We start from the raw sequence: 9,290 nt of genomic DNA on the forward strand, positions 1-9,290 counted from the left end.
TGACCTCTCTGCTTGACCCTGATCCTGCCTGCCGTCCTGTACCTTTGCCTTAACGTGGATTTTCGACCCCTGCCTGCCTTGACCTGTCATTGCCTGCCCCTGTTGTTACAATAAGCAGTGTTACTTCGACAGTCTGCATCTGGGTCGTACCTTGATTGCTGATACCCTGTACACCAAGTATGAACCATAGGATAAATAAAGGAGGCATATAAGCAGACAACAAAATCACTTGCAATATTCGATGATTATGAGGGGAAGGGACCAAATTATTAGGGTGAGGCACATGGGCTACTAACAGCTTTCGACACAACATACACTTAGTTTTACTTTCTTAGCCACATATACATATATCCATGGCATATTACATAATTTATGCAGCAGCATACAATACATTTTTGTACTCGCCTTGGCTTGTGATGTGCTAACTTAATTAAACATGAAGGAGGCGCGGCTTCCATGGTGGGAAAATTTTGTCATCAAACTTTGTCATCAAAGTCTGGCATTCTCTGGATTTATGACAACTGGAAACTCTGAAAAAAACAAGGTTGAATCATGATCTTCAGCTCAGAGCTCTAGATCTTCAGGTCAGAGCTCTAGAAAGAGGTCCGAGTTCCCGACTTGCAATTCTGAGTTGGATGACCGTTGAAAGCATATGTTCCTAGTCGGAGTTCGTTTTTTTTCCAGAGTTCCCAGTTGAGTTTTCCAAGTTCCCACTGAAGTCTGAGATTTCCCAGTTCTGAGTTTTTAGTGCGGCATAAATCAGGCTGGATGGACAGCATGGCCAATATTGAATTTTTATCCTTTTACTCTTGGAATAAAGACCCCACATCCACTGCACTGAATAGCAGGCTAGTGATTGCTTTGCAATGCTTGCAGTCAGCCACTGATTCCTTCCAAACCACTCATTGTTGAATTTGCGATTTCAACTTGTTGTGTAATGTTTATGTCCAATGGCCGATGAGTACCGATATATTTTATCTATAATTTCTCTTCATTATTTCTCTTCATATGACAAGGAAAGGATGAAAGGATTTGCCAGTACATGGTCGACATGAATCATGAAGATAACTGCTAGCTTGCGAGCTAAGATTTTGAAGTATGATGTTGACATGATCAGTCCAATCAAAGGTACTGTAGCTATAACGTGATTTGATGTCAAAACAGGATCTGCCCCACCTGCCCTGAATGACGGGTCACCACTGAGTCTTGTTGAGGTGCCCCGTAGAAAGAGACTAGTATCAATGCCATAGTGGGAGAGGGAATGAGTCGAGCATGCAGTCATTCTAGCACTCAGTCCTATTTACAGTACAATTGTCCATAACAATGTATGATTTTCAAAAATATCTGCATGATTATAAATCAGTGAGTATATACCCTACTCAATCAGTGTCTAAAAACAATTATGACATCTAATGAAGGCCTATGGGTTCGAAGCTATCCTTGCTTGTGGAACAGCTTGTCAGGACCAATCAAAATTGGTTTTCGGCTTTTCAAGAAAGAAGAAAACAGACTTTGTTATAATCTCGGGGGGCTCGGTGCAATTTAAAACAGACTATATTGCTTTCCTCGTCAAGAACATCAGTGGAGAGGGTTCAGTTAGGTTAATGGAATTTTGCTAACTCTGCCTTTAATAAATTCAAAGGCCTTAATTCACACTTCAGCGCACTCTTTAGAAGCACATCCACATTATCTGATGGGACGTCACATCCTGATGTTTATCAATTAATTGGTCTCTGCTCCTCGGTGCCATTGTGGGCCTGTGTTTTTTTATTTATTATGAATGATGTTTGGCTCCGGGGCTCCGTACTGTAGATAGCAAGGTGGCCATTACTTACAGGCATTCATCTGGCTGCCTCCTGTGACATCACTGTGCTTACTACATGTCTCTGCCCATCTGAAGGGATGATGTTGTCATGTCACACTCCACGGTGAAGTTTCCCCTATAGGTAAAGATCTAAGATCAGCTCTCCCTCCTCCAATCCTAATCATACTGGAGGAAATGCTAAACTGATCCAAGAGCAGCGTCTAGGGGTACCTTCACCCTACTCCAGTTTGTCAGTCAGCAAAGTACAAAGAAAGTTAAAAATAAAATATATATATAATATATATAACAAAATCACACAAAAATGATCAATGGAAATCAAATTTATCAACCCATGGAGGTCTGGATTTGGAGTCACACTCAAAATTAAAGTGGAAAACTACACTACAGGCTGATCCAACTTTGATGTAATGTCCTTAAAATAAGTCAAAATGAGGCTCAGTAGTGTGTGTGGCCTCCACGTGCCTGCTCCTGATGAGGTGGCAGATGGTCTCCTGAGGGATCTCCTCCCAGACCTGGACTAAAGCATCCGCCAACTCCTGGACAGTCTGTGGTGCAACGTGTCGTTTGTGGATGGAGCGAGACATGATGTCCCAGAAGTGCTCAATTGAATTCGGGTCTGGGGAACGGGCGGGCCAGTCCATAGCGTCAACGCCTTCCTCTTGCAGGAACTGCTGACACACTCCAGCCACATGAGGTCTAGCATTGTCTTGCATTAGGAGGAACCCAGGGCAAAACGCACCAGCATATGGTCTCACAAGGGGTCTGAGGATCTCATCTCGGTACCTAATGGCAGTCAGGCTACCTCTGGCGAGCACATGGAGGGCTGTGCGGTCCCCCAAAGAAATGCCACCCCACACCATGACTGACCCACCGCCAAACCGGTCATGCCGTAGGATGTTGCAGGCAGCAGAACGTTCTCCACGGCGTCTCCAGACTGTCACGTCTGTCACATGTGCTCAGTGTGAACCTGCTTTAATCTGTGAAGAGCACAGGGCGCCGGTGGTGAATTTGCCAATCTTGGTGTTCTCTGGCAAATGTCAAATGTCCTGCACGGTGTTGGGCTGTAAGCACAACCCCCACCTGTGGACGTTGGGCACTCATACCACCCTCACGGAGTCTGTTTCTGACCGTTTGAGCAGACACATGCACATTTGTGGCCTGCTGGAGGTCATTTTGCAGGGCTCTGGCAGTGCTTCTCCTGCTCCTCCTTGCACAAAGGCGGGGGTAGCTTTCCTGCTGCTGGGTTGTTGCTCTCCTACGGCCTCCTCCACATCTCCTGATGTACCGGCCTGTCTCTTGGTAGCACCTCCATGCTCTGGACACTACGCTGGCAGACACAGAAAACCTTCTTGCCACAGCTCGCATTGATGTGCCATCCTGGATGAGCTGCACTACCTGAGCCACTTGTGTGGGTTGTAGACTCTGTCTCATGCTACCACTAGAGTGAAAGCACCGCCAGCATTCAAAAGTGACCAAAACATCAGCCAGGAAGCATAGGAACTGAGAAGTGGTCTGTGGTTATCACCTGCAGAACCACTCCTTTATTGGGTGTGTCTTGCTAATTGCCTATAATTTCCACCTATTGTCTATTCCATTTGCACAACAGCATGTGAAATTTATTGTCAATCAGTGTGTTGCTTCCTAAGTGGACAGTTTGATTTCACAGAAGTGTGATTGACTTGGAGTTACATTGTGTTGTTTAAGTGTTCCCTTTATTTTTTTGAGCAGTGTATATATATATATATAAATATATTACAAAAGTGTGGGTCCATGATTCATGAGCTGAAATAAAACATCCTGGAAATGTTCAATATGCACAAAAAGCGTATTTCTCTCAAACGTTTTTTCACAAATTTGTTTATATCTCTTTTAGTGAGCATTTCACCATTACCAAGATAATCAATCCACCTGACAGGTGTGGCAAATCAAGAAGCAGATTAAGCATGATCATTACACAGGTGCACCTTGTGTTGGGTACAATAAAAGACCACTCTAAAATGTGCAGTTTTGTCACACAACCCAATGCCACAGATGTGTCAAGTTTTCAGCGAGTGTGCAGTTGGAATGTTGACTGCAGGAATGTCCACCAGAGCTGTTGCCATGGAATTGATTGTTCATTTCTATACCATAAGCCATTTTAGAAAATGTGTCAGTGTGTCCAACCGGCCTCACAACTGCAGACCACATGTAGCCATGGCAGCCCAGGACCTCCATATCCGGCTTCTTCACCTGTAGGATCGTCTGAGACCAGCCACCCGGATGAAACTGTGGGTTTGCACAAACATAGACTTTTGGCACAAACTGTGAGAAACCATCTCAGGGAAGCTCATCTGCATGCTCGTCGTACTCACCAGGGTCTTGACCTGACTGCAGTTCGGCGTCGTAACCAACTTCAGTGGGCAAATGCTCACCTTCGATGGCCGCTGGCATGCTGGAGAAGTGCGCTCTTCACAGATGAATCCCGGTTTCAACTGTACCAGGCAGAAATGTGGGCAAGTGGTTTGCTGATGTCAACGTTGTGAACAGAGTGACCCATGGTGGTGGTGGGGTAATGGTATGGGCAGTCATAAGCTACAGACAACGAACACAATTGCATTTTACTGATGGCAATTGGAATGCATAGATGAGATCCTGAGGCCCATTGTGCCATTCATCCGCTGCCATCACCTCATGTTTCAGCATGATAATGCATAGCCCCATGTTACAAAGATATGTACAAAATTCCTGGCAGCTGAAAATGTCCCAATTCTTCCGTGGCCTGAATACTTATCAGACATGTCACCCATTGAGTATGTTTGGGATGCTCTGGATTGATGTGTACGACAGCATGTTCCAGTTCTCGCCAATATCCAGCAACTTCACACATCCATTGAAGAGGAATGGGACAACATTCCACAGGCCATAATCAACAGCCTGATCAACTCTATGCAAAGGATACAGTATGTGTCATTCTGCAGGAGGCAAATGGTGGTCACACCAGACACTGACTGGTTTTCTGATCCACGCTACTACTTTTTTAAAAAGGTATTAGATTAATTTCTGTATTCCCAGTCATATGATTTCCATAGGTTAGTGCCTAATGATTTTATTTCAAATTACTGATTTCCTTATATGAACTGTAACTCAGTAAAATCTTTGAATTGTTGCATTTTGCGTTAAAATGTTTGTTAAGTGTAGTGTATAGAACTTTCCATTTCAAGTAAAATCTCAGTTATAAAAAAATCTAAAATTAATTAAAAGCTATTAGGTTATCGTCACAGCCATGTATATTCCTCCTCAAGCTGATACCACAACAGCTCTCAAGGAACTACACTGGACTTTGTGGAAACTGGAAACTGCATATCCTGAGGGCGCATTTATTGTGGCTGGGGACTTTAATAAAGCAAATCTGAAGAAAATGCTACGGAAATGTTATCAAATCAAATCAAATTGTATTGGTCACATACACATATTTAGCATACCAATAGATTGCTTGCAGTACTCGCACTTCAAAAAAATTCTCAACCATGGTTACTTCCCCTTCGCGGGATGACTACAAGGCCCTCCCCCGCCCTCCCTTCAGCAAAGCAGAAACTCAAACAGGATGTACCTGTGCTAAGGTCTATTCAAAGCTGATCTGACCAGTCAGAATCAATGCTTCAAGATTATTTTGATCATGCGGACTGGGATATGTTCTGGGTTGCCTCTGAGAATAACATTGACGTATCCACGGACACGGTGACTGAGTTCATCACGAAGTGTTTCCGGGATGTTGTTCCCACTGTGACTATTAAAACCTATACAAACCAAGAACGGTGGATAGATGGCAGCATTCGCGCAAAACTGAAAGTGCGAACCACCGCATTTAACAAAAGCAAGGTGACTGGGAATATTGTGACTGGGAATCAGTTATGCCCTCCGTAAGGCAATCAAACAGGCAAAACGTCAGTATAAAGACAAAGGGGCGTCGCAATTCAATGGCTTTGTCTATAGACTTTAATACAAATGCTGCACAGCAAAAGGTCAAAAACATTTGCAATAGTCAATTCCACTCAAACCTCAATTAGTCGATCTGTCTTCACCATGGACACAAATGACACATCATGCCGTTGTGAACAACCACTCCACTTTGTGAGGAATATGACCACAAAACGCAAATTAAAAAGCCCATACCTGGAAACAGTCCTGGGGGACTGCTTAACCTAATTGATTCAGGCTCGACAATTACACTCATCTCTCAAACGTTTTGATCTCAAAAGGGCTTTGAACCCAGCTAAATGTTAGTTAAAAACAGAACGATGAGACACTAAACTTTGAGGGTTCACTCAGACTAGAGGCATGTGGCAGGGTCTACAGTCAATCATGGACTACAAGAAGAAAACCAGCCCAGTCATGGACCAGGATGTCTTGCTCCCAGGCAGACTAAATCACTTTTTTTGCCCGCTTTGAGGACAATACAGTGCCACTGACACGGCCTGCAACGAAAACATGCGGACTCTCCTTCACTGCAGCCGAGGTGAGTAAAACATTTAAACGTGTTAACCCTCGCAAGGCTGCAGGCCCAGACGGCATCCCCAGCCGCGCCCTCAGAGCATGCGCAGACCAGCTGGCCGGTGTGTTCACGGACATATTCAATCAATCCCTATACCAGTCTGCTGTTCCCACATGCTTCAAGAGGGCCACCATTGTTCCTGTTCCCAAGAAAGCTAAGGTAACTGAGCTAAACGACTACCGGGGCGGCATCATTCCGTCATCATGAAGTGCTTTGAGAGACTAGTCAAGGACCATATCACCTCCACCCTACCTGACACCCTAGACCCACTCCAATTTGCTTACCGCCCAAATAGGTCCACAGACGATGCAATCTCAACCACACTGCACACTGCCCTAACCCATCTGGACAAGAGGAATATCACATGTGAGAATGCTGTTCATCGGCTACAGCTCGGCATTCAACACCATAGTACCCTCCAAGCTCGTCATCAAGCTCGAGACCCTGGGTCTCGACCCCGCCCTGTGCAACTGGGTACTGGACTTCCTGACGGGCCGCCCCCAGGTGGTGAGGGTAGGCAACAACATCTCCACCCCGCTGATCCTCAATACTGGGGCCCCACAAGGGTGCGTTCTGAGCCCTCTCCTGTACTCCCTGTTCACCCACGACTGCGTGGCCACGCACGCCTCCAACTCAATCATCAAGTTTGCGGACGACACAACAGTGGTAGGCTTGATTACCAACAACGACGAGACGGCCTACAGGGAGGAGGTGAGGGCCCTCGGAGTGTGGTGTCAGGAAAATCACCTCACACTCAACGTCAACAAAACTAAGGAGATGATTGTGGACTTCAGGAAACAGCAGAGGGAACACCCCCCTATCCACATCGATGGAACAGTAGTGGAGAGGGTAGTAAGTTTTAAGTTCCTCGGCATACACATCACAGACAAACTGAATTGGTCCACTCACACAGACAGCATCGTGAAGAAGGCGCAGCAGTGCCTCTTCAACCTCAGGAGGCTGAAGAAATTCGGCTTGTCACCAAAAGCACTCACAAACTTCTACAGATGCACAATCGAGAGCATCCTGGCGGGCTGTATCACCGCCTGGTACGGCAACTGCTCCGCCCACAACCGTAAGGCTCTCCAGAGGGTAGTGAGGTCTGCACAACGCATCACCGGGGGCAAACTACCTGCCCTCCAGGACACTTACACCACCCGATGTTACAGGAAGGCCATAAAGATCATCAAGGACAACAACCACCCAAGCCACTGCCTGTTCACCCCGCTATCATCCAGAAGGCGAGGTCAGTACAGGTGCATCAAAGCTGGGACCGAGAGACTGAAAAACAGCTTATATCTCAAGGCCATCAGACTGTTAAACAGCCACCACTAACATTGAGTGGCTGCTGCCAACACACTGACTCAACTCCAGCCACTTTAATAATGGGAATTGATGGGAAATGATGTAAAATATATCACTAGCCACTTTAAACAATGCTACCTAATATAATGTTTACATACCCTACATTATTCATCTCATATGTATACGTATATACTGTACTCTATATCATCTACTGCATCCTTATGTAATACATGTATCACTAGCCACTTTAACTATGCCACTTTGTTTACATACTCATCTCATATGTATATACTGTACTCGATACCATCTACTGTATCTTGCCTAAGCTGCTCTGTATTATCACTCATTCATATATCTTTATGTACATATTCTTTATCCCCACACTGTGTATAAGACAGTAGTTTTTTTTTTGGAATTGTTAGTTAGATTACTTGTTGGATTATTACTGCATTGTCGGAACTAGAAGCACAAGCATTTCGCTACACTCGCATTAACATCTGCTAACCATGTGTATGTGACAAATACAATTTGATTTGATTTGATTTGACTATCTTGCCTCACATTGAGACTCATGAAACTACACTTCCAAGACGTATTGCTTGTTTACCCTGTGTATGTCACCAGCCTCGAATCTGAATCCCTGCTTCTCGGAGCAGACTTAATGGATCATTTGATCCCACTATGGATTGGAAAATCAACCAAGTATGGTCACAGGTAACCATGCCATCTCCAATGACCACACTGTCTTCTCCTAACGCTGACTGTGACAGTCATCCACAAGATCTTTCTACACCTCTTGGTGCAGAATCTGACTGAAGCAGATATTATGATATCTCATCATATTCAATCAGTAAACCTGATTGACTATTCTTTTCATCATTTCGTGCCTGCAGTCTCTGTGATTGAGCAACTTGCCTCCTCCTTGGAGTCATGCGATATTGTAGCTGAGATTAACTTCTCTTGTTCTTTGGACACTTCCTCAAGCACTATCGCCGTCTCAGGAATAAAAGCATCAACAGGCGGAGTGGACTCGGCGTCAGTCCCACCACCCACCCAATGACTCCCACTGGTGAAACACTGTGCGATATCACAGCAACACTGAATAGCATAGTGTCACAGTCAAATAATATTACTAGAAAATATTCATATTCATGAAATCACAAGTGCAATATTGCAAAATACAATTTAGCCTTTTGTTAATCCACCTGTCGTCTCAGATTTTGAAATTATGCTTTACAGCGAACGCAATACAAGTGTTTGTGTAAGTTTATCGATCGCTCGACAAAACAATAAGTACACTTAGCATCAGGTAACTTGGTCACGAAAATCAGAAAAGCAATCAAATTAATCGTTTGCCTTTGATGATCTTCGGATGTTTTCACTCACGAGACTCCCAGTTAGACAACAAATCTTCCTTTTGTTCCATAAAGATATTTTTTATATCCAAATACCTCCGTTAGTTTGGTGCGTTATGCCCAGGAATCCACCGGAAAGAGTGGTCACGACAACGCAGACAAAAATTCCAAATTATATCCATAATGTCCACAAAAACAAGTCAGACGTTTTTTATAATCAATCCTCAGGGTGTTTTCCATCCTAATCTGTCAATTACATGCATATTCTAGCATC

This window comes from Oncorhynchus tshawytscha, linkage group LG18, assembly GCF_018296145.1.
Source record: "Oncorhynchus tshawytscha isolate Ot180627B linkage group LG18, Otsh_v2.0, whole genome shotgun sequence".
Taxonomy (NCBI): domain Eukaryota; kingdom Metazoa; phylum Chordata; class Actinopteri; order Salmoniformes; family Salmonidae; genus Oncorhynchus; species Oncorhynchus tshawytscha.